Source organism: Dasypus novemcinctus, chromosome 12 (assembly GCF_030445035.2).
Source record: "Dasypus novemcinctus isolate mDasNov1 chromosome 12, mDasNov1.1.hap2, whole genome shotgun sequence".
NCBI classification, from domain to species: domain Eukaryota; kingdom Metazoa; phylum Chordata; class Mammalia; order Cingulata; family Dasypodidae; genus Dasypus; species Dasypus novemcinctus.
In genome coordinates this window covers 72,218,494-72,246,266 of record NC_080684.1, presented here as the reverse complement: position 1 = coordinate 72,246,266, position 27,773 = coordinate 72,218,494, and positions in this window count along the sequence as shown.

Sequence of the window (27,773 nt, the reverse complement as noted above, 5' to 3'; positions counted from 1 at the left end):
CCAACCTTAATTCTTATTGAAAAACCCTTTCCTTAAAGGGAAGGTGACATTTACATTTAGAGTACATAGAGTATGATGTGGATTTATTACACTGGTAAATGAAAACAAAGCAAAACACTCAGGTAAGAAAAAAGTCATGGCAGTTTCAAGCAAGAAAATTGTGTTCTGAAAGTATCATCCCTTCCTCTTTAGAGAAGCCTAATTGGAGTTTGGTCATTCTTACCTCAAAAAAATTTGAATTATTTTAGGGAAAGTAAGGTCAAATAAAGTCTATCTTTCACAGTCATATTTAGAACCCAGCAACTTGTAGTCCATTTTCAGTCATTTAGCTACCTCAATAATATTACAGGGAGTTGAGCCACTTCGGAGGTACCGGGTTTGATTACTGGTACCTCTTAAAGAAGACAAGCAGGCAGATGAGGGAACCATGGGGGGGGGAGGGGGCAGAATTAAAATAAAAACAATAATATATTAAAAAAATAATATTTGATATCAGGATAGAGATCCCAGCTTTTTTACTGCTACTTTAATGTCTTGATAAATGCTTTTATTGATTGATTTAAGTCTCGTTCTTGTTATAGAAGAATATGCCTTTTTAAAAGTTTATAAATAACACTTTCCTATTTATATTTATATATAAAATAGGGCGTTACTATTGCTACATGCCCAGCGTGAGGGGGTGGGGAATGGTTGGAGAACCAGAATTATTTTAAAACATTAGAGTTCAATATATTTTTTTTTTTTTGTAATAACATACTTTAATTTAAGAGAAATTTTAGATTTATAATGAAAATACCTTGAAAGTATAAGAAATTCCCATATAAGCCCCCTCACACACAAATATTTTCCATTATTAACATCATACTTAAGTCTGGTACATTTGTTACAATTGGTGAGCCAATATTGAAGCATACTAACAAAGTCAATAGTTGACACTGTGGTTTACAGTTTGTGCTGTACAGTTTTATGGGTTTCATAAATGTATAATGTCATGTGTCCATCACTGCAGTAGCATACAGAAAAAATCACTACCCTAAAATGCCTTGTACTCCATCTAGTCATCTCCTTCCCTCTCTTTTAAATCCTTGGCAGCCATTGTCTTTATATCAATGTTACAATTTCTTCTGTTAACACAAAATAATAACTACAGTAGCAATGAAATCACTTTGACCCATTATTATATTGCCCCCTGATATTTGTTCAATTCTTTGTCTTGAAGGCTTTGTGCTAATGACCACTCTTATGGTTTCAGGCTGAGAGCAGAGTTAGCTATTATGGAGGAGATGGAAGTAATTGTTTTGCTGGCAGTTGTCAATTCTCCTTATTTTTATTTTTGTTTTTTGGTAGATGGGACTTGTCAATCATCATTTGTCAGTTGTCCAGGCAAACCCCAAATACAGAAGAGTAGGAGTTGGGTGCTACTCTGCTGGGATTCAGGGTTCAAATGACATGTGGACAATCCACAGATTTAAGTCTTTGATAAATATATTTAATATGTATATTGAAAATTATAGTTTCAAATAAAAGAAGTAGAAGAATCATGAGTAGGGGAATTATAAATGAGCACAACTTTTATATTATATTGGGGAATAGACTATCACATATTCCCAAATAAAGCCCTTCAAAAAGGTTGATTTCATGAGGCAGAGTACCTTGCCTCTGGTGTCTGTACATTCTTAGAGACCTTATGAGCTCTCTTTCTTGAGGTTTTATTTGCTGTGACAATTAGTGTAATCTGCCTGAGACCTGCAAAAGCATAATATCCAGAATGACCTAACAACTCACTTTGAAATCTCTTATCCATAAACACTCTTTATTTTTTCTTTACTATTTCCCCCTTTTGGTCAATTTCTTTTTCCAAACACATCAATGGTTAACACATGGTCATAATCCCTCAGTCCCAGGGAGGATTATCCCAGGGAGGCATGTCCCATGTCAGGGGGAAGGTAATGAGTTAATTGCTGTGGTCGGCTTAGAGAAGTTACTCACAGTTTTATATCTCAGTTTCTCAGTCTTGATCTGCTCTTCCTTGGATATTTTATAGTAATCTCCTGGCACCTGGTGCCTGAAAATAGTTTGTTCAGACAGTTTCTGCCTGCTCACTAGCTGTTCTTAGGGAAGTGAGTCCTAGGATTCCCTACTCTGCCATCTTCCCCTGAAGTTCTCACTATTTTGTTTTGGACTGAGGTCACATGGAATCTATAGATAACTTTGAAACTTTGAGAAGTATTTCCATATTAACAATATTGTCTCCCAATGCATGAACACAGGATGCCATTCCATTGATTCAGATCTTCTTTAATTCATTTAAGCAATATTTGACAGCTTTCAACATGCATGTATTCCACCTGCTTGGTGAAATAAATTAATAAGTAGTCTTTTGGACATTATTGTAAAAGGAATAGTATAGTTAATCTACATTTACAGTTGTTAAACAGTGTATATAAATATAACTGGTTGCTCTGTGTTGATCTTATAGCCTGCAAATTTTGATGATTTTATTTATTAGCTCCAATCTGTTTTATTTTTTTTTAAATTTTTTTATTTTTTATTGACTTTGTAATAATATTACATTAAAAATATATATGTGAGGTCCCATTCAACCCCACCCCCCCACCCCCCCTCTCCCCACCCCCCCAACAACACTCGTTCCCATCATCATGACACATCCATTGGATTTGGTAAGTACATCTTTGGGCACCTCTGCACCTCATATACATTGGTTCACATCATGGCCCATACTCTCCTCTATTCCATCAAGTGGGCCCTGTGAGGATTTACAATGTCCGGTGATTACCTCTGAAGCACCATCCAGGGCAGCTCCATGTCCCAAAGACGCCTCCACCTCTCATCTCTTCCTGCCTTTCCCCATACCCTTTGTCCATTATGTCCACTTTTCCCAATCCTATGCCACCTCTTCTATGTGGACATTGGATTGGTTGTGTCCATTGCACCTCTATGTCAAGAGGAGGGTCAGATTCCACCAGGATGCTGGATGCAATCCTCCCATTTTCAGTTGTAATCACTCTAGGCTCCATGGTGTGGTGGTTGTCCTTCTTCAACTCCATCTTAGCTGAGTGTGGTAAGTCCAATAAATCAGATTGTAGGTGCTGGAGTCTGTTGAGGCTCAGGATCTGGCTATCACATTGTCAGTCCAGAGATTCAAATCCCCTAACTATATCTTAAACCCCAACATTAAAACTGCACCTCCAGCACATTAGCATGAAAGTCTTATGAAGGGAGATCCCATCTGAGTCAAGATTCGTCACACATAAACACCATTTCCAAAGAGGGGCCATCTGCCCTGGTAGTTAACCCCATCGGCCATGACCATAACTCCCATGGGTCTCTTTAGCCCTCAAAGGAACCAATATCTGGGGGTTGTATCTGCTTTATCTGTCTCTCTGACTCTGCTCAGTTGTGCATGAGGGCAAACCTTCTGCCAGCCTCCAGACTCTTTTTTAGAAACTCGTAGCCATATAAACTCATTTCTCCTTTCCATTTCCCCCTTACTTTAGGTCAAACAGCATTTTAAAGTCATGGTATTTTATGTAGACATGGATATTCTGCTGATCCGCATTGAACCTTCCGTATAAGGTCATTTTCCAGTTGCATCATCAGTTGGTAGTTGATAGTGGTCCCTCGTTGCCAGGGAGGCTCATCCCCGGGTGTCATGTCCCGCGCTGGGGGGAAGGCATTGCATTTACATGCTGAGTTTGGCTTCGAGACTGGCCACATTTGAGTAACATGAAGGCTGACAGAAGGAAATTCCCAGGCACAAAGTTGCTCTAGGCCTTGTTCTTATTTTGGGTTTATCAGCTCACAAGCATAGTCATTAGCATCTGGGGCTCACTGTTGAACCCTCACTCCCTCCCGGTCCCCACCACTGTACCTGGGAGACTGTCGCTGCTCCCCTAGGGACCACGACAGAGCACCACTGGCCAGGAACCCAGTACCCCCCCTACTGTGGTTTTTAATTGTTGCCACTATGAGTATATCCAAACATTACCATGCACCCTGGACATATGTTCTGTACAGCTCCCTGTCAGTCATATATCACCTGTCATTGGTATCCCATACCAGTATCCCTCCATTGCCATTGTTGAAACACTCTGTGATCCAGAACTCCCCGAAATTTGAAGCCCAATATAATGTCATGGTCCCTTACTAGGGAATGGCATATAGCGATGAGTTTAAAGGATAGATAAAGAACTTGGATAAAGTTAGATAAAGAACTTAGATAAAGAATGTTGACTTGAAAAAATTCCACATCCTATTTTTTTTCTTTTCCCCCCCCCCCCCTAATTATTCAGCTTTTCTTCACAGGAGTCCTAGACCACAGCAATGTATATATATAATATACAGCACTCCCACACATCCACCAGAAAACCTTTTCCCTTCCACAGTGATACTCTTACGCCCTATTCATATCATATTTACTTAAAGTGATGTACAGAGTCTGAGACATTAGCTTTCTAACAAGGTGACATCTGTGCTTACATTATGGTGCATACTTTAGGATACACAGTTCTTTACATTTTTAGTTATCCTATGTTTTACATTATGGTTTACATTATCAGTCTGTCATCTCCTATATGTTATGGTGTACTATTACATGTTTTATATCCATCTTTGTGTACTCTCAAGAAACTCCTCTCTTACCCCCCATTTACTTTGGTTCCACACATTTAACATCCATTTTCCCTTCCACCTTGGTGCCCTCAGTGATAGCCAACCTCCGTTTCCTGAGGAGCCATTTCCAGAGATAGATGGAATAGTGTTCAGGGCCTAACTTGCTCAACTGCCCCAATGCCCTGGGAGCCACCCTTTCTCTCGAGGGATACAGTTCCCTCTATTGGATGGCATTAGTCCTCCCCAGGATGTGGGTCCACCCCCACTCTCACTACTTGGGTTTCTACCCCATGGTGTCACCCACTCTGGCAGAATGAGCATTTAGACATTCCCCAGGAGCCCGTCCTGCATCAGACCCTCCCCTCCGAGCATTCTAAACAGGTAACCCTCTTTATTATATTTTGATATGATTTTCTCGGCATTTTACTCTCCACCAACACCTGATCCTCTCCTGGTTCGTATGCTACCCCTCCCTCCCCCCACTTTTGGGCAACATTACCCATCCGTCCCTCCCCAGCCACCCTCAAACCCGCAAAGCCCCAAGCAAAGGCAACCCCTTACCCCCCTTTTATCTCTTCTTTGTGTTCATACTTACCACCATCTCGTCTTAAATTCCACCCCTGCAGACATCGGCTCATATCCTTCCTCCACCCTCCGATTTCCTGCAAGCCTATCGTTCAGTCTCTTGCTATCTAGGGCAGCTTGTTTATTTCATATCATTGAGGTCATGTAGTATTTGTCCTTCAATGTCTGGGTTGCTTCACTCAACATAAGGTTCTCAAGATTCATCCATGTTATCACATGTGTTTGTAGTGTGTTTGTTCTTACAGCCGAGTAGTATTCCATTGTGTGTATATACCACATTTTATTGATCCACTCGTCTGTTGATGGGCATTTGGGTTGATTCCAACTTTTGGCAATAGTGAACAATGCTGCTATGAACATTGGTGTACATATATTGGTTTGTGTTCTTGTTTTCAGTTCTGCTGGGTATATTCCCAGCAGTGGTATTGCTGGGTCATATGGCAAATCTATGGCTAGTTTTTTGAGAAACCGCCATACTGTTCTCCAGAATGGTTGGATCCTTCTGCATTCCCACCAGCAGTGGATGAGTGTTCCCCTTCCTTCACATCCTCTCCAGCACTTGTATTCTTCTGTTTTTTTCATAGCTGCCAATCTTATGGGTGTAAGATGGTATCTCATTGTGGTTTTGATTTGCATTTCCCTGATAGCTAGAGATTTGGAACATTTTTTCATGTGCTTTCTTGCCATTTGTATTTCTTCTTCGGAGAAGTGTCTGTTTAAGTCTTTTTCCCATTTTTTAAATGGGTTGTTTATCTTTTTATTTTCAAGATATAGGAGTTCTTTATATATGCAAGTTATAAGTTTCTTATCAGTTATATGACTGCCAAATATTTTCTCCCACTGTGTGGGCTCCCTTTTTACTTTCTTGATAAACTCCTTTGAGGTGCAGAAGGCTTTAATTTTGAGGAAGTCCCATTTATCTATTAGTTCTTTTGCTGCTCGTGCTTTTGGTGAGATATTCATAAATCCATTACCTATTACAAGGTCCTGTAGATGTTTCCCTACACTGCTTTCTAAGGTTTTTATGGTCTTGGCTCTTATATTTAGGTCTTTGATCCATCTTGAGTTAATCTTTGTATAAGGTGTGAGATGGTAATCCTCTTTCATTCTTCTACATATGGCTATCCAGTTCTCCAGACACCATTTGTTGAATAGGCCACTCTCTCCCAGTTGAGAGGGTTTGGTGGCTTTATCGAATATTATGTGGTTGTATATGTGAGGTTCTATATCAGAGCTTTCAATTCGATTCCATTGGTCTATATGTCTCTCCTTATGCCAATACCATGCTGTTTTCACCACCGTAGCTTTATAGTATGTTTTGAAGTCAGGTAGTGTGATTCCTCCAATTTCGTTTTTCTTTTTCAGTATGTCTTTGGCTATTCAGGGTCTCTTTCCTTTCCAAATAAATTTCATAGTTAGTTTTTCTAGTTCCTTAAAGAAGGCTGCATTGATTTTTATTGGGATTGCATTGAATGTGTAGATCAATTTTGGTAGGATAGACATCTTAATAATGTTCAGTCTTCCTATCCATGAACAAGGAATAGTCTTCCATTTATTTAGGTCTTCTTTGATTTCCTTGAACAATCTTGTATAGTTCTCAGTGTATAAGTTCTTTACCTCTTTAGTTAAATTTATTCCTAAGTATTTGATTTTTTTATTTACTATTGTGAATGGTATTTGTTTCTTGATTTCCTCCTGATCTTGCTCATTATTGGTGTACAGAAATGCTACTGATTTTTGCGCATTGATCTTATAACCTGCGACTTTACTAAACTCATTTATGAGTTCTAGAATCTTCGTTGTAGATCTCTCAGGGTTTTCTATGTATAGGATCATGTCATCTGCAAATAATGAAATTTTGACTTCTTCCTTTCCAATTTGAATGCCTTTTATTTCTGGTTCTTGCCTCAGTGCTCGAGCAAGTACTTCTAAGACAATGTTAAATAGGAGCGGCGACAGTGGGCATCCTTGTCTTGATCCTGAGTTTAGAGGGAAGGAGTCTAGGATTTCTCCATTGTAAACAATATTGGCTTTAGGTTTTTCATATATACTCTTTATCATGTTCAAAAAATTTCCTTGTATTCCAATCATTTGGAGTGTTTTTATCAAGAAAGGGTGATGTATTTTGTCAAATGCTTTTTCTGCATCAATAGATATAATCATGTGATTTTTTTCCTTCAATCTGTTTATATGGTGTATTACGTTGATTGATTTTCTTATGTTGAACCATCCTTGCATACCTGGGATGAATCCCACTTGGTCGTGGTGTATAATTCGTTTAATGTGTTGTTGAATACGATTAGCAAGTATTTTGTTAAGTATTTTTGCGTCTAGGTTCATTAGAGAAATTGGTCTGTAATTTTCCTTTCTTGTGATGTCTTTGTTTGGCTTTGGTACTAGGGTAATGTTGGCATCATAGAAGGAGTTGGGTAATGTTCTTTCTGTTTCGATGGTTTGGAATAGTTTCAGCAGGATTGGTGTCAGTTCTTTCCGGAATGTTTTGTAGAATTCACCTGTGAAGCCATCTGGCCCTGGGCTCTTCTTAGTTGGGAGATTTTTAATAACTGATTCTATCTCTCTGCTTGTGATTGGTTTGTTAAGATCATCAATTTCTTCTTTTGTCAATATGGGCTATTTATGTGTTTCTAGGAATTTGTCCATTTCCTCTAGATTGTCATTTTTGTTGGAATATAGTTTTTCAAAATATCCTCTTATGATAGTCTTTATTTCTGTGGGGTCAGTGGTGATATCGCCTTTCTCATTTCTTATTTTGTGTATTTGCATCTTCTCTCTTTTTTTCTTTGTTAGTGTTGCTAAAGGTTTGTCAATTTTGTTAATCTTCTCAAAAAACCAGCTCTTGGTCTTGTTTATCTGTTCAAGTGCTTTCTTATTTTCTATTTCGTTTAGTTCTGCTCTTATCTTTGTTATTTCCTTCCTTCTTCTTCCTGTTGGGTTACTTTGTTGTTGTTTTTCTAATTCCTTCAAATGTGCAGTTAGTTCTTCAATTTTTGCTCTTTCTTCTTTTTTGATATATGAATTTATGGCTATAAACTTCCCTCTCAGTACTGCTTTTGCTGCATCCCATAAATTTTGGTATGTTGTGTTATCATTATCATTTGTTTCAAGGTAGTCATTGATTTCTTTTGAGATTTCCTCTTTGACCCACTGTTTTTCTAAGAGTGTGTTGTTTAATTTCCAAATCGTGGTGTGAAATCTGGGCTTCTTTCCCTTGCAAATCTCCAGCTTGACTCCACTGTGGTCAGAGATAATGTTTTGTATGATTTCAATCTTTCTGAATTCGTTCAGCCTTTCTTTGTGGCCTAGCATATGATCTATCTTGGAGAATGATCCATGTGCGCTTGAGAAAAATGTATATCCTGCTGTGTTTGGGTGTAGCGATCTATATATGTCTATTAGATCGAGCTCCTCTAATATACTATTCAGATGTTTTGTTTCTTTGGTGATTCTCTTTTGAGATGTTCTGTCCAGAGTTGATAGTGGTGTATTAAAATCCCCCACTATAATTGTAGATGTATCTATTCTTTCACTTAGTTTTTCCAGCGTTTGCCTGACGTATTTAGAGGCACACTTGTTAGGGGCATAGATATTTATGATTGTTCGATCTTCTTGACAGATTTTCCCTTGGACTAAAATGTAGTATCCTTCTTTGTCTCTCACAATTGTTTCACATTTAAAGTCTATTTTGTCTGATATTAATATAGCTACTCCTGCCTTTTTTTGGTTATTGTTAGCTTGTATGATTGTTTTCCAGCCTTTCACTTTCAATCTCCATGCGTCTCTGGGTCTAAGATGTGTCTCTTGTAGACAGCATATGGATGGGTCATATTTCCTTATCCAATGTCCCAGTCTGAATCTTTTGATAGGTGAGTTTAATCCATTGACATTCAGTGTTATTACTATCAAGGAATTATTTGTGTTAGCCATACTTTGATTGGATTTGTGTTTGTCATATTTTGTTTGTATATTTTTTTTGTCTTTTTTGTTGTTGTTGTTGGTCTTATACTCTCCTCCAACTTTGCCTTTCCTGTTTTTTCCTTTCTTCCTGCAGCACTCCCTTTAGAATTTCTTGAAGGGGAGGTTTCTTGTTGGTATACTCTTTCAGTTTCTGTTTGTCTGCAAATATTTTGAACTCTCCATCATATTTGAATGCTAGTTTAGCTGGATAAAGTATTCTTGGTTGGAAATTTCTTTCCCTTAGTACCTTGACTATATCATACCACTGTTTTCTTGCCTCCATGGTTTCAGAAGAGAAATCAGCACTTAATCTAATTGAGCTTCCCTTGTATGTGATGGTTTTCTTTTCTCTTGCTGCTTTTAGGATTTTCTCTTTGTCTTGAGCATTGGATAATTTGACAAGTATATGTCTTGGGGTGGGCCTGTTGGGGTTTATGACTTGTGGAGTGCGCTGTGCTTCTTGGATATGTACATCTGTCTCTTTCAGTAGATTTGGGAAGTTTTCAGCCATTATTTCCTGCAACACTCTTTCTGACCCCTTTCCCTTCTCTTCACCTTCTGGAATGCCTATAATACGTATGTTTGAGCGTTTTGCATTGTCATTCAGGTCCCTAAATCCTAATTGGATTTTTTCTATCTTCTTATTGACCCCTTCTACTATCTGTTTGATTTCTGATGTACTGTCTTCCACATCACTAATTCTCTGCTCTGTCTCTTCTAGTCTGCTGATATTTGCTGCAAGTGTATTTTTGATTTCTTGAACTGTGGTGTTCATTCCCATCATATCTGTTATGTTTTTGCGTATGTCTGCAATTTCCCCTCCAAGTGATGTCTTCATGTTGTTAACCTCTTTCATTACTGCATCAAATTTGTCGGTGATAAATGTTCTGAGATCTTTCATTGCTTGTGCCAAGTTTTGCTCCCCTTCGTGATTATTGGTTTGTTGATTGGATTCAGCCATGTTTTCCTGATTATTGGTTTGGTTCGTAGATTTTTGTTGCTTCCTGGTCATCTCTTTATTTTGACAAATTTAATCAGTTCCTTAGCTTCTTTGTCTGCTCTTGGAGGTTAATTAGTTGTTATTTTTGCACAGGTGTTATATCTTCTCTTTGTCACTTTTTTCTTCTTATTCTAGTTACTTGTTGTTGGTTAAGTTCACTTTAGAGGAAAGTATTAGTGTTGGGGAAAGGCAATTGTGTAAGCAAGGGAAAAGTGTAAAGTTGTATTGGTGATGTATGTTAATAAAGCAAGAATATGAGATCTGGAAGGATGGAGGTTAGATTCATGTAGATTGTATAGAGTTATAGCTGTAGGTAGAGTACCTTTTATGAAGTAGATGACTGAATTTGGGAGGAATATGGTATGAACTACACAGCTATTGTTTTCATGAGAGAGGGAAAAAGAAAAGAAAGGTAATAGTTTCAAGAGTGGATTATAGACAGAAAACAGAACAAAGGTATTAGAAATTAAGAGTTAGACACTTTGTGGATCAAAGAACGGGAGGTGGGGGGTGGAATATAGGAGAGACAGTAGATGATAGTGGATATCAAGATGCAGGGGAAGGGGGATAGTGTAGGTAGCCTAAATCAGTTCACACAGAAATGAGGCAGTGGAGGATGGGAAAACCCAGCAAATGTGAGGTGTTCCCTGTAGCACCTATTGTCTACTTGAATTAAAGTAAAAATAAGTGGAAGATGAGGGACAAGAGGGAAAGAGAAAACCGAAAAAAAAAAAAAACTAATTATAATAAAGAAAAAAGAAAGGCAAGAAGAAAGGAAGAAAGAAAAAGAGGATGGGCAAACGGTGGGGAACGGATAGGGAGAAGAGAGATACAGGTACACACGTGTCACAATTGCAACACTATCTAAAACAACAACTTCCCCCCGCTTTGCCCTAAAAACCCCGTCTGTCTGCCCAAATGGGTCTGCAAGCACCTCCCTTCCCACAAACCCCCAATAGGCCGCCCAGGGCCCACGAACTCCCCAGTACTGCAGATGCTCAAAAAAAAAAAAAAAAAAAACAGAAACCCCTCCGCAGGCCCGGCTCCGCCCGCCGCGGAGGCTTGGACCGGCTCTGCCCGGCTCCTCACGCTGCCTTGGCCTGGCCTGGCTCCGCCCAGCTCCGCTCGCTACAGCGGCCCAGCCGGCTCCGGCGTCCACCTCCCGCCACCGCGGCCTGACCCGGCCCCGCCCGGCTCCAAACGCTACCGCGGCCCGCAGCCGGGGCCTGAACCGGCCCCGCCCGGCTCCAAACGCTACCGCGGCCCGGCTCGGCCTGACTCGGCCCCGCCCGACCCCGCTCGCCGCCGGCGCAGCCCGGCCGGGCTCCGGCGTCCGCCGCTGCGGCCCGGCCTGGCTCAGCCCCACCGAGCGGGGCTAGATGCCTCGTCTCCGCCTACCCAAGGAGGGAATCCTCTACAGGTAGCTGGGATCTCCGTGTATATTTCACAGACGAATCCTCTCTGTTACCTTCCCTCCAAATCGATGTCCAGACACCTCCGGACCAGCAAAAATCCTGAAACAATCCGGTCCCAAAGAGTCTCCAACGCCGCCCAGCCGATTCCCTGCAGAAGACCCTAACAGGGATGTTCACTCAGCCGCCATCTTGCCCCCTCCCCCGAGTTCAATATATTAATAAATACAGCTCACAATTGCTAGCTTTTGGGGGATGGGGGAGTTGTATGGATTTTGTTCAATTTATTAATTAGTCTTTAAGGTAGTTTTTTTTCTTTCAAGATTACTAAGCCATAATTAGATGTGTACTGTGAACAATTAACAATCTATATAAAGGGCTTTACCAAAGTCCACTAAATATACAGACTGAAAAAAAAATGTCTAAAGCAAATCATTGCTTAATAACAGCAAAAGCTGAAGTAAATGGCATGTCTGATTTATGAAAATCTTACCACTGATAACCACACGCTTTGGCAGTACTCCTAAGACTCACAAGTAGATAATAGGGTAGATTGTGTTGAGAAAATTAAAAAAATTAATTTTTTTTAGCTCTGTGCCAAGACAATGGCAAAAGTTAGAATCCTGATGAAACTAACAAACAAAAGTACTTAAACTTATGTAAGGGAAGCTTCTTTCAATTTTTTTTTCATTGTTTGCACATGTTTAAGAATTTCCTGTTTTGTGATTACCATGTGTAAGGGAAGAAGCATTCTGTTAAATCCAATTTAATATTTTTTAAAAGCATAAACTTTATATCACACAAATGTGAATTTGAATCCCATCTGTTGCTCATTACTATTAGCTATGACAACTAAAGCAAACTACTTTTATGACATATAATGCTACTATTGTTATCGGAGAAGATATATAGGTTCTTGGCTTTGTGGAGAGAAAGAATTCAAGGATGAACCACAAATTAATTAGGCAAACAGAGAATTTGGAGGGGGTGGGACAAAGCAAGAAAACAGAAATACACCCACAGACATGGAACAGGCATTCTCAAGGGAGAGAAATACAAAGTTCTGCCCTGGAGTCCCCTGTTTTATCGGGGATACAGGACTCCTGGGTCTGCGCTGATTGGCATATTTGAGACAAAGCAGGGAAGCTCTATTGGGTGATTTGATTCTCTTAAGAGATTAGGATTGCTGACTGGTAGTGATTGATTCCAGGCTATTGCTCCCACAAAGGACTTTTAAAAATAGGTGGGTAGTGTGGGAATATCCTGTTTCTCCTACTTTCTGCTGGGTGGGCACCACAAGCTGCATTCTTATGACTTGTTTGTACAGTCAGTGGGCACATGGTGCCAACGTTTTTCCATAGCTGATGGGTGAAAGCTTCAAGCTGCTTTCCCTCAAGTCAGCAGGCACCAGCTAACTACTGATAACCTGCCTATGTGCATCCAGCAGGATGCTGTTCTAGTTTTTTTTTACTGGGTGGTGTTTGTGTGGAAATTTATTAAGTTTTTTTTTTTTTTTTTTTTAAACATTACATTTAAAAAATCTAAGAGGTCCCCATATACTCCCCACCCCCCTCACCCCACTCCTCCCACATCAACAACCTCTTTCATCATCATGGCACATTCATTGCATTTGGTGAATTCATTTTGAAGCACTGCTGCACCAGATGGATAATGGTTTACATTGTAGTTTTCACTCTCCCTCAGTCCACCCAGTGGGCCATGGCAGGACATACAATGTCCAGCATCTGTCCCTGCAGGTACCCAGGACAACTCCAAGTCCTGAAAATACCCCCACATCATATCTCTTCTTTCCTCTCCCTACCCTCAGCAGCTACCGTGGCTACTTTATCCACATCAATGCTACAATTTCTTCCATTACTAATCACAGTAGTTCCATAGTAGAATATCAGTAAGTCCACTCTAATCCATACTCTATTCCTCCATTCTGTGGACCCTGGAATGGTGATGTCCACTCCACCTCTATATAGAGGGGGCTTAGATTCCACATGGATGATGGATACAATTCTCCTGCTTGCAGTTGTAGGCACTCTTGGCTCCCTGGTGTGGTGGTTGACCTTCTTCACCTCCCTGTTAGCTGGCCGGGGTAAGTCCAATAAACCAGACGGTAGGAGTTGCAAGTCTTCCGAGGCTCAGGGCCTGGCTGTCTTTCCTCCTTAGGTCCCTAGTTTACCCTGCCTCACTATCAGGATTAAACAAGATCCCATAATCATTCACTCATTCATAGCCTACTTTGTGTTTCCATGTCACCTAAGAAATAGTAATCAGTATTTTAAAATCCCTGTCCACCTAGTTTCTATTCTAGTGGGTATTAAATAAAAAGATTCCTATCATAATGTGTGATATGTAAAAGACACAGAAAAAATATTAACTTCTTTTATCATTTCCTTCCATCTCAACTTCTACAGTCCTTAGTTCTTTTCCAATAGGAAGTTTATGAATTAAGCCTACAATGCTTAAGAATTGTTGTCAGCACCTATCTCTGAAAGTGAGATAAATAGGCTGCTGGAAACGAGTAATGGTTAAAAGTATGTTTAAGACAAAGTCGCACTCAATTAAATGTCTGCTTCTTCCCTATATTTGGTGAATGTCTGGGGCCAAAATAAAAGAGGCTCCACAAATGGCCCACAGAGTGATCAAATTAATCTCTCAGGTTTGATTAGCTTGGTGCACTATATGAATAATGAGCCACACATAGAGAATGAAAAGTAATAATTGTCATCTAATTAGTACGTTTACTCCTTCATATATATGATAGGTAGAATTATGTATCCTAGGGGGGAAAACAAAACAAAATATGTTCTTAATGTTAATCCATTTCTGGATTAAATGGTTTGAACCCATTGTTTAGGACCTTTTGAAGATATTACTTTTAGTTAAGGTGTGGTCAAATGAATCAGGATGGATCTTAATCTTATTACTCAAGGCCTTATAGAACAAAAGAAGCCATGGGGAAGAACAAGAAATTTGGAAGTCAATGGAATCCATAAAGAAAAGAGAGGACATCACCATGGGATGGGAAAGTCAAGGAACCCAGGGAATGCCAGTCAACCAGAATGCTAAGGACTCTGGAAGGAAGCAGGCCTCCTAGCCTCTGAAAACTTGAGCTAATTCCCATTGTTTAAGCCAACCCATTGTGTGGTATTTATCATAGCAGCCAAGAAACTACAACAATGTGAATATAAATCAGGCTATTTCCAGGATTCTGTTAACATGTTTTTGTCTCAAAATGTACTCATTCATATGCTCCTAAGGGAAGCAAAGAAATACAAAGGAGGAGTATGACTCTGAGGATGCTAGGAAAAAATGAAGGATTTGGAAGCTACTTGAAGATACGAAGAAAAGAAAAAATAAAAATCACCTAACTGCCAAAAATCTTGGACTTTTTGCCCAGGATAGGTTTATTTTCATAATCCTACAGGGGAATTATGAGACAAGGATAAGAACTCTGATAACCTCAGTATTTCTTGTGTGATTGTAGCTAGTGTCACTGAAAAAGGACAAGGAAATTAACAAGTTTAGCTGTCATACAAAGATATGAACCAAAAGGAAACTTTCTGTCATTAACCAGAATCAACAATCAGAGCATGAAAAACAGATTTGTGGTGTGTGGGTCACTGATATTAACCAAACCAAAGCATGGTTAGTCTAGTAATAATCCTAAAAATTAACTTTAGTTATTGTAGTTAGTTCAACTGACACAGTTTGAATTATTATTAAACATTTAAAACATCCCAAAATTAGAATGAATTTTATTATGGCAGATTATGTTTTTCTATATCCAGATGTAACCAGAATGTATAAGCCAAGAAAATTGAAAATGTGGGATCAAGGCAACAGGGGGGATGCAGATTTGGCTCAGCAGATAGAACATCCGCCTACCACACGGGAGGCCCATGGTTCAAACCCAGGGCCTCCTGGCCCATGTGATGAGGCTGGCCCACGCACAGTGCTGCCGTGTGCAGGGAGTGCTGTGCCACACAGGGGTGTCCCCCACGTAGGAGAGCCCCACGTTCAAGGAGTGCACCCCATAATTATGGAGAGTCGCCCTGTGCAAGAAAAGTGCAGCCCACCCAGGAGTGGCACAGCACACACGGAGAGCTGACATAGCAAGATGATGCAACAAAAAGAGACACAGATTACTGATACCTATGACAAGAAGACAAGTAGCCACATAAGAACACATAAGGAATGGACACAGAGAATTGACGACAGGGGGGAAGGGGAGAGAAACAAATAAAATAAATCTTTAAAAAAGAAAAAAAAGGAAACGGGAGATCAAACAAGGAAAAAAAGGCAAAGAAGGCGATAGTGAAATATCCCAGGATAGAAGTTAAGTAACAGATTTAAAGAACATCCCATCCAGATTCAAGCAGTGGGACAGTGGGTTCCAAAACAGGCTTCCTTGAAGACTGGAGTGATAAAATACCTCCTCTGTTTATTAGTTTGAAAGAGATGATTACATTTAGTAAAAAGTATGGGGTGATTTGGTGAGAGTTACACAGGAAGTAAAGAGGAGACAAATATTGAATTGATGGAAAATAAAAGTTGTACCAGAAAGAAATATAACCATAGTATACAACATGGTTCATCTGTGAGAATTGTTTACATAGTAATAATAATGAAAACATAAAAGATTTGCCTTACTCCAATTATGGTATAGCTACATTATTATAGCTATATTGAGAGAATAGGAAGAGGCATAGAAATGTCTGTGTGGGTACGGACTGGGGTGGAGGGATGGAAGTGCAGTGGGGATGAAGGAAACTAATTCTCATCTCAACTATCAGGAATTGCCTATACTTAAAAATCCAAGAAGTAGCCATTTAAGCTATTTAGGGCCTAGAGATGCATTAAGGAAAAAAAGAAAGAAAAAAGCAATGATGGGAAGCAGAGGAGCAAGAAGAGGAAGCAAGAATAAATCTTTAGAATTATTTGACTTTTTCTTAAAGAATGACCAAAAGCAATTTTTAGAATTTAAAACATGAGAACAAAGAACAAATCATTTTAAAGACTATATGGCTCTTTTTTTTAAAGATTTATTTATTCCCTCCCCCCACCGTTGTCTGTTCTCTGTTTCTATGTGCTACAGGTTTCCTTTGTCTACTTCTGTTGTTGTCAGCGGCAGGGGAATCTGCGTTTCTTTTTGTTGCATCATTTTGTCATGTCAGCTCTCAGTGTGTGCGGCGCCATTCCCCGGCAGGCTGAACTTTCTTTCACGCTGGGCGGCTCTCCTTATGGGGCGCACTCCTTGCGCGTGGGGCTCCCCTACGTGGGCGGCACCCCTGCGTGGCACGGCACTCCTTTCGCGCATCAGCACTACGCATGGGCCAGCTCCACACGGGTCAAGGAGGCCCGGGGCTTGAACCGTGGACCTCCCATGTGGTAGGTGGACACCCCAATCACTGGGCCAAGTCTGCTTCCCTATACCGCTCTTGTTGTATAGCTTATCAAGGTAAATATATGTATGTATATATAAGCCTAACATAATCTTAATTTCAGAAGTCATTATCTATTGTTGATGCATGTATCTTTTTTTTTTTTCAGGTACCAGGGCTAAGGATTAAACCCAGGACCTCGTATGTGGGAAGCTGGCACTCAACCACTGAACCACATGGGGCCCCCTGAGTTAGTTTTTTTTTGTTTATTTGCTTGTTTGTTTTTGTGTTTTCTTTTTTAGTAGGCCCTAGGGACCAAACCTGGGACCTCCCATGTGGGAAGCAAGTGCTCAACCACTTGAGTCACATCCTTTCCTGCATGCAGCATTTTAAAACAGCTTCATAAAAACATTATTACGTGAAAATATACTCTACTGAAATGCTCTACTACTGAATTTTTAATGATGCTACTAGATCATGAAAGTCTATAAAGTGAAAACACAGCACCATCTGACCCTTAAATAACTCTCAATGATAAGTACTTTGCCATTTTATGAATAAAAATCTTACTTTAAGATAAATACTCAGGGAAGCAGATGTGGCTCAAGCAATTGGGCTCCCATCTACCATGTGGGAGGCTCCAGGCTTGATTCTCAGGGCCTTCTGGTGAAGGCAAACTAGTCCACACCAAGGAGAGCTGATGGCCCATGCCACAGAGAGCTGGCACAAGAAGACACAACAAAGGGAGGCATAGAGGAGAGACAGTGAGAGTTTGATAGACTATTGAGCATGAATTTATAATTGCCATTTTAGAAATGTGGGCATTTTTATTGTGTTGATGGAGTGCATGATGGTTAGGCTAACATGTCAACTCAGCCAGGTAATTGTGCCCAGTTGTTTGGTCTAGCAAGCACTGGGCTAACTGCAATACAAGGACATTTATGGACTTAATTCACCATGGACTTTATTGCAGTGGTAAATCATAGACAGCTGGTTATAATTACAACAATCAGGAAGATTGCCATCAGCAAAGAGTGATACTTAACCCAATCAGTTAAATGCCTTAAAAGGGGAAGTGATTCCAGCATTGAGACCGAATTTTCCGGCTCATCTTTGGATAGCCAACATCTCCCAGAACTTGTCAAGAACCTTCCCAGGACTTTCATTGCAGCCCCTGGTTGCAGTCTGCCTAAGGAACCTGGACTTGTGCATCCCCATGGCGGCATGAGAGACTCTTATAGAATCACATACTATTGACAGATATCTCTTGTTGATTCTGTTTCCCTAGAGAACTCTGACTAATACAGAGCACAATTATTAAAAAATTCTAATGTTGGCTTTTTATTGTTTTTGTTGTTGTTGTTTCTGTGTTCTTTCAGGTACTACTACATAGAAGAAAAGATGTGTCTTTAAAACATTTTCTCTTTATTGATCCTCTACAAGTTATAATTCTCCAGCCTTAGAATTTTCCAAGGACCCTTGATGGATTGTGTGTGGGGAGGTCTAGGGAGGCAGAACAGGAATTTTAAGTAGAAAGAAGATCATAAACAATTGTACATTTCTTTCATCTGGGGGAGAAATACTATGTAATGAGAGAAAGTCAACATAAAAACAATTTGAGAAAAAATAACAGTAAGGATAAGGATCTATTGGCAGAAATATAGAGACATTTTATTTATTCCAAAACAAACTGATTACAACTTAGTCAATATTTATATTTAATATCTTAAGTATTGGTTAATTTCTATGAAGGCCTATTGGGCTGTGTGGTTTACATCATTCAGAGAGATAGTTAAAATTAATATTTAAACTATATGGCAGTTTGGGTCTAGCACCACATAAAGATCTATTCTTCATCTCTTATATTTTAACTTCCATCATTTAAAGCACTAGGTGTTTTTCAGTGAATTTTCAAAGACAAGTTTCTAGAAGAAATATGCCTTTGGAGATCAATCAATGAGCAATGTAATTTGTTTCAATAGATTCCCACTGCTGCAGCTGCTGTTACATTGTCCAAAGGTATTCAAAGGAAAAAAAGAAATCCAAAGAGTGACTTTTAAATTGAGCTACTTTAATAGTATACTGAAAAATGGATATTGTTGAATAAAGTTCAAGGTTCATATTCTTTCATGTAATAAAGATTTATTCATATTGTATGGAAAGATACTTCCTTATAAGTTATTTTGGCTTCAGTATAAAAGTCTTCATCCTTGGAGGAAAGAGGGTCTTTATGGAGAGTAGCCATGGGTTAATGAAAAGAACTAAGGCTATTTCCCTGTCATAAACTCAAAGTCAGTCTTGCTGAGTAACACTGTGGTGACCAGGTCCCAGCATTGGTATCCAGCTACTTATGAAATTGCTGGTGACTTTTACAAAATCCCACAATTCTTTTCATCTGTGCTTTTGTGCTCTTTAATTGTCTTCCTATCTCCTTTAAGAACATGACATTTTGTTCACCCAAAAAGAAGGACCATCTTAAAAAGGGATGGCTAAATGAATATGTACGACTGCTTGCCTTTGCCATTGTAGCACGGAAGTGTCCATAGCCAGTATGTAAGCAAGTGAATGTTGGTGTTGTTCCAATAAAACTTTATTTATAGACATTGAAAATTTGAAATTTTCACATATATGAACTTTTCTTCTTTTAACTTTCATTTTCACTATTTAAAAGTAAAATCCATTCATAGCTCCTGGGATGTACAGAAACAGGAAGCACGCTAGATTTGGCCTGTCGACCATAGTTTGCCAATCTCTATTCCATGGAATCAAGAACGACGAATGAAGTTCCACAGCTGTGAGGTTGGGAAGTCCCTGACGGTTTGCTGACATCAGATTTTATTGTTCCCACTCCTTCCTCCACCCTCTAGAAGTCCCTCAATAAAATGGAAAATGGTTTGGCCCTGAAAACAAACAAACAAAAACAGATGAATGAAAAGATGTCTAAGCATCAAAGAAGACCCAGTTAAAGTAAGAATGAGGGAAGTGGATGTGGCTCATGGGAGGCCTGGGTTCAGTTCCCAGTGCCTCCTGGAGAAGGCAAGCTGGTGTGACAGGCAGGCATAGTAAGTTGAAGCAACAAGATGATGCAACAAAGAGACTCAAAGAGGAAAGACAATGAGAGACACAACAAACCAGGGAGCTGAGGTGGCTCAAGCAGTTGAATGCCTCTCTCCCACATGAGAGGTCCCAGGTTCTGTTCCCAGTACCTCCTAAAGAGAAGACACAGAGAGCACACAGAGAGCACACAGCAAATGGACAGAGAGCAGACAGTGACCACAAACAACAAGGGGGGTGGGGATAAATAAATCTTAAAGAAAAAAAGTAAGAATGGCAGGTATTTGTAGGGTGGGTCAAATCAGCATTGTATAGCATTGCTCTTCTCCTTCTTTGCTGATTGATTTTGACCCATGCTCATTTACTCCTTCCCTGCTGTTCCACAGTACTCATGTTCTGAGCTGTCACACTAGAGAACATCTGGCTCCACTGAAACCAAACCCAGCAATCTAAGGTATAACTTAGAGTCCCAGATAGAAGAATCTTGGATAAGCTGAGCCTAATTCATTCTATCAGGGATTTTCATTCTAGTGAAAATAGTGGAAATGACTTCTGTCATCTTATTAGGACATTATTACACTTAGTTTTAACAAAGGAATGGGAAGATATTTAGATACTGCTGTGTGCTGTCTTTTGTTGTTCTGCCATTGCTTCACTTATAAACCTCTTAGTTTTCCATGTAGATGGCAAGGGCCTAATACCAGAAACTGTGCCATGTAATTTTTAAAAAATTGTTACCAAAAAGAGTATATGGAACAATGTAGAGATGGGTTAAGACTGGAGGATATACATAAAATGCATAATATTAACAAAACCTAGAAACATTTGGGAAATTATTTGACACATTTAAACAAGTTTGTGTATTACCAAAGTTTCACATTAAAATAATTTGGTGGATCAGAAAGTATTGAACTTTATACGGCCTCAGAAACACACGTTAAACATTACACATTGTTGTTCCAAAGCTTATAGAATTGCAATCAACATGATAATTCATCTTTATTTTATGACCAATAGTACATATTATGATTCAGCTGAATGGAAGAGAGGGTTTTATTTTATTTCATTTTAAGATTTTACTTCTCTGCAGAGGCTGTTGGCTGACAGAGGAGTCAAATGCAATGACATGGACCTGATAGCACCCTAGCCTATACTGTTTGTCTCCAGAGGATGTCAAGATGATTCACTGATTATGTTTGTAAACTGGTCTCTTCCTCTGGTCATGATACCCCTTTGATTATATTAAATTCAGAGGTTTCACTTTTACTTTATTAAATCAAGATTAGGGTTTTAACTCAACCACATCATTAGGGCAACTCAGCTTGAGTCTCTGCCCCATTGGTGGGCTATATAAACGGATACTCAACCTTGAACAGAAAAGTAGATACACAGAGAAGAACACAGAGGAATAAAGATCCATAGACAATGCAGAGGCTCCAGGAAGAAAGAAGAGCCTGATATTTTGCAGCTGAAAAAAACAGAGCAGCGGGGAAACCCTGAGAGGCGAGCCTGATGCTAGCCTAAAATTGAGATCAGAACAAGCTGGGACCATGGAACCTTAAGAAGGAGAAGAAAGGCTAAACCCTCACAGACATCACCCACCATCTTGCTTCAACATGTGGCAACAGACTTTGAGTAAGAAAGTACCTCATTTGGTATCTTGAGTTGGACTCTTTAGGGCCTTGTTACTGTAAGCTTCTATTTAAAATAAAAACCCTTTATAAAAGCCAACAGATTTCTGGTACTTTGCATCGGCAAAGTACTGATTCTTTTTGGCTAATACAAAGTATAAGAAAAAAATTTCAATTTCTAGTTATGTTTACCTGTAATGGGAATAATTAAGAAGGAAATTAAAGCTTCTCAATATTTAATATATGCTTAAACTGATTCTATCTTTTGCTCTGTTTTTCAGGTAGATAGATGTCAGACCCACAGGCAAGGTGTTTTGTGGAAGACTGGGAGGAAATTGCAATATGGTCCTTCATTCACTTGTTTGCTTCCAGTTTAAGGAGGCTAGTAATTGTATTTGTAGATTAAATTACCAAACTTAACAAAGTGGCTTAAAGAGCTTCCAATAAATAAATCACAAATTTAGAATACTGCTACCTATGCAAGCCCAGGTAAAATACAATAAAAATGACAAAGCTTATACTTCTCCAACTCATAGAACAAGCTGTTGATCAGTTACAGCACAAGATTAAAGATAAGGACTTAGATGTGACAAGATGTTGACTAAAGAAATTCAAGTTATTAAGAAGACTATTTAAACAATGAGTTTATACCACATGTGTATTAGTCAGCCAAATGGGTGTTGATTCATAATACCAGAAATTGATTGATTTTTATAAAGGGTATTTATTTGGGATAGGAGCTTATATAACAGGCCATAAAGCATAAGTTACTTCCCTCACCAAAGTCTATTTTCATGTTTTAGGGCAAGATGGCTGCCAATGTCTGCAAGGGTTCAGGCTTCCTGGATTCCTCTGGGCTCAGCTCCTCTGTTTTCTCCACAAGGTCAGCTGTAGACTCTCAGGTGAATGGCTCTGTCTCTCTCCTTGGGGCTCCAGCTTAAGATTCCGGCATCAAACTCCAACATCAAAAACCCAACATCAAAAACCCCCAACTCTCTCCTTTGTCACGCCTTTTATCTATGAGTCCCCACCCTTTGGGGACACCCTAAAACTTTGTCCCTTTGGGGACACCCTAATACCACCCTAATAATATGGCCCAACCAAAGCCCTAATCAAAACTTAATCACGCCCAAGTATGGACCAGATTACAAACATAATCCAATATTTATTTTTGGAATTCATAACTATATCAAACTGCTACAAAATGTTAATGAAGAAATGTGCTCTACGTGTATTTTATGCTTGAAGAAATTAGCTAATAATAACATAACACCATCACGACTCAAAATACTTTTAAAATTATGGTGCATTAGTTTGCCAGATCTGCTCTCACAAATACCACACAATGGCTTGGCTTAATCAACCAGAATTGATTGGCTCACAATTTTGAGGCTAAAAGGCTTGTTTCCTCTGCAGGTCGAGAGCATTCTGGTTCTGACTTGCCACAATCTTTTGGGTTCCTTGGCTTGAATCTCTGCCCTCCAGCATATGGTAAGGTTCTCTCTTTTCTCTTCTGTGTTCCTTCTGACTTCCCACTTCTCCCTGTGGCCTCTTCCTTATAAGGTTTCCAGTAATCCAGATTAAGAACCCCGCTGGTTCAGTTAGCCACACCTTAACTAAAAATAACATCTTCCAAGGTCCTATTTATAATGGATTTGTACTCACAAGAACATGGATTAAATTAAGAACATGTCTAAATTGGGGCACATTATTCAACCTACCACATATGGCTTCTTGTTTATCTTAACCTTTTAAAATGTCAGTATTTTAATGTTATTTATATAGTAAATTAGCATAAAATTATGTGTCTATAATTTTAAAATGAATTTCCTAAGAAACTTTGTTAGGCTATGTATTAAAAAAGATTTAACTAATAGGAGAAAGTGCCCAATCAAATAAGTTTATGGAAAAATTGTGTAATAACCAGCCCAAGCAAATAAATGAAGTAGCCTGAGATACAGATTAACTTTGTTCCTTGTGTATATTATCTCCAGTGGAAATGTATTTAATTTCTGTATCTTAGAGTTAGTATGCTTATTAGATGACCACAAAACAGCCAGATTCTGATATGATACATAAATGTACCAAGACACTAGAAATATGAAAAGTATTTGGTTTCTGATAAACACCAAAATAAACTATTATCAACTAAGATTTGGAAAATAAAATTTGGGGAAAAACAATCACAATAACTTCAAACACATATAAAATTAAGAATAAATTTAATAATACATGAACAATTTGTGCACTAAAAATATTGCTGGGGGAAATGAAAAAGGAAAGCTTTACCATATTTATGAATTAGAAAACTCAATACTGTTAAAGTCAGTTCTCCCCAAATTGATCTATAAATTAAATGCAACCCCTTTTCAATTTTTTGGTAGAAATCCACAAGCTGATTCTAAAATTTGTATAGAAATACAAGGACCTTAAATAGCTAAAGCATTTTTTTAAAAAGAACAAAGACTTCCTTTAAAGCCAATATGGTACTGACATAAGGATAAACAAATAGTTCAATTGAACAAAATATATAGAGCCCAGAAATAAACCCACATCTATATGATCAATTAATTTTTAACAAAGGTGTGAATTCAAAGGAGAAAATTTAGGCCTTTCGACAAATGATGCTGGGACACTTTATCTCATGCCACATGCCAAAATGTACTCAAAATAGATACAAATGCAGAAGCTTTCTTGAAGAAAAAGTTAGGAGGAAATCTTTGCAACATTGGATTAGGTAAATATTTCTTGGATAGGACACACACAAAAAATCATGAATCATAGAAAAACAAAACCCATAAATTATACTTCATCCAAATTAAATATTTTGCTCCTTAAGAAAATCACCATTATAAAAATGAAAATACAGCAACAGACAAGAGAGGAAACATTTGCAATACATGTACGTGACAAATAATTTTTAAACAAAGTATATAAAGAATGCTTATTACTCAGTAATAAGGAAGGAAACAACCTCATTATTGTGGCCAAAAATTTTAAACATTCACTTTATGGAAGAAAATATTCAAATGACCGACTAACATATGAAAGATTCTTCACACAATTTGTCATCTGAGAAATGCAAATTAAAACCATAATGAGAGGGAAACGGACTTGGCCCAGTGGTTAGGGCGTCCGTCTACCACATGGGAGGTCCGCGGTTCAAACCCCGGGCCTCCTTGACCTGTGTAGAGCTGGCCCATGTGCAGTGCTGATGCGCGCAAGGAGTGCCCTGCCACGCAGGGATCTCCCCAGCCTAGGAGTACGCCCGTAAGGAGAGCCGCCCAGCACGAAAGAAAGTGCAGCCTGCCCAGGAATGGCGCCGCCCACACTTCCCGGGCGGCTGACGACAACAGAAGCGGACAAAGAAACAAGACACAGCAAATAGACACAGAGAACAGACAACCGGGGGGGGGGGGGGCAAGTAAGTAAATAAATAAAATCTAAAAATAAAAAATAAAAAAAATAAAACCATAATGAGATACTACTATACACTTATTAGAATGGCCAAAATTGCAGACTGGCATTACCAGTTGCTGTCCAGGATGTGGAGCAACTGGAAATCTCAGCCCTGATGGTGGGGAATGCAAAATGGTATAGCCACTTTGGGAAATGCTTTGTAGCTTCTTATAAAGTTACACATACTCTTACTATATGATCCAGCAATTTTACTCTTAGAATGTTTAGGAAGAGAAATGAAAACACAAATGAAATGTTCATCAACAGATGAAAAGATAAACAAAATATGGTATATAGCGAAAACAGGATTTTATTCTGTATTACAAAGGAATGACTTACTAATATATTCAACAAAATGGATAAAGATAAAAAACAATATGTTGAGTGAAAGAAACCAGCTGCAAAGGAGTCCTACTTTAGGTTTCCATTTATATGTAAATAGGCAAAACTAAGCTCTCAGGACAGAAAGTAAGTCTGGGGCACTGGGACTGGGGAGAGAGGAATTATCGACTGCAAAGTGTTCAAGAGAACTTTCTGGTATTATGGAAATGTTCGATATCCTTGATTGGGCTTGTAATGATCAAAACTCATAGAATTATACACTTTAAATGGATGCCTTTTTTTATATGTTAGTTATACCTCATAGATTAGATTTTAAAAAGCAACAGCTTAAATTCATTATATATAAGAATTACAACCTACTATTTACCGGCTAGTTTTCTCATTTATCTACTACTCGCAGTTAGATGGCAAGCTCCATGAAGATACAGGCCATATCTATTTTGTTAACTATGTTCCCAGGGCACAATGTACTTTGCCTAGTTCAAAGAAGGCATTCAATAAATATTTCTTGAGTAAATAAATGAGTGATAAATGAGCAGTCATTTCCATTCCATTGCCTCCTCCACCCACAGTTTCCTTAGCTAAAACTATAGTCAACAAATTTGGCCCTTTTACTTGAACTCAATCCATTATAAAATAAATGAAACCCAACGTCATCTGGGACATATTGGACTCTGAGATCTAGACAGATATGCCTTGAAAACAATGCACAGGCAAAATAATACACAGTCCAGACCCATCCATAAGGTCTGTTATAAATTTAGATACCTACATCAATTAGGTCTGCTTCCACAGAGCTGTCTAACCCAGGTACTGCTCCAACCCCTCTTCATGTTTGAGTGAGGGGCAAGTTGAATTCAACCCCAGAGACCCAGGCTGATTGACAGTGGAAGCACCTATTCTCTTCAAGGGAAATGCCACTCCATTCACAGGAGTATGCCCTGGTTCTGTTTCTCTACCCAAGAAAATAGAAGTCTGACATTGGTAATCATGTCAAAGTCTAGATAACTCAGCTTTATCCATGGTCATCTTTATTATTGTATATGCTATATTGTTAAAAACTCTTGACTCAAAATATAATTTTCATGGTGCTTTCATAATGCTGCATATTTATCCAAGAATTCCTAATGTCATTTATATATAAATAAATTCACTTAATGTATGTATCATCTTCTCCTTAAGTAAGGAAATTGAATGTATCCTGAAATACCTAGCCCAGGACTTAGGAGAAATGGTGGAGGAGCTTGTCTTGCTACAAAACAGAGTAAATTGTCAGAAACCTAAACATTCAGCTATTAATAGCACATATAACCCTGACTGATTTGATTTTTAAAGATTTATTTATTTATATCCTCACCCCCACCCCATCTGCTCTCTGTGTCCATTCTCTGTGCATTCTTCTGTGTCTGCATGTCTTCTCTTTAGGAGACACCAGGAACTGATCCTGGGACCTTCCAGAGTGGAAGAGGTGCTCAATCTCTTGTGCCACCTCAGCTCCCTGGTCTGCTGTGTCTCTCACTGTCTCTTCTCTATGTCTCTTTTTGTTGCATCATCTTGCTGTGCCAGCTCTCTGCTTGGGCCAGCTCACTGCATGGGCCAGCTTGCCTTCACCAGGAGGCCCCAGGAATAGAACCCTGGACCTCCCATATGGTAGATGGGAGCCCAATTGCTTGAGCCACATCCACTTCCCCCTAATTGATTTTTAATATAATACAGTAACAATTAGTATCCACAATGATGATCCAGAGGCAGGGAAAGATTTTACAATGCCTTCTGAATTATTAAAAATAGATTATTTTATCTACTGGTAGTGTTGCCTGCAATTCTTAAATACTAGTATTTTATATAACATAAGTTGTATATTAACCAGAAATTGTAAATAAACCAATTTCTGACTAATTATAAAATAAACAATGGGGGGCAGATGTAGCTCAGTGGTTAAGTGCCTGCTTCCCATGTACGAGGTCCTGAGTTCAATTCCCGGTACCTCCAAAAAAAATTTTTTTTTAATGAGAAAAAGCATTCTATTGCTTGACTGTTCTGGAAACATTTTTGTAAACCTATGTAACCATTGCTGGTACTCTCCTACCCAAAAAGATTTCAGGCGAGAGCAAGGTGGGCCTTCCCATAGGGTCTGACATGGTGCCACCATCATCATGACTGGCAGGAGGCATCATGGACCAATGAGGGCTACAAAGGCAGGAGTTTTCCAGGTACAGCACCATCAAGGTAACCATTTTCCTAACTTCTAACACCACAAATTAGTTTTGCTTATTTTCACTTATGT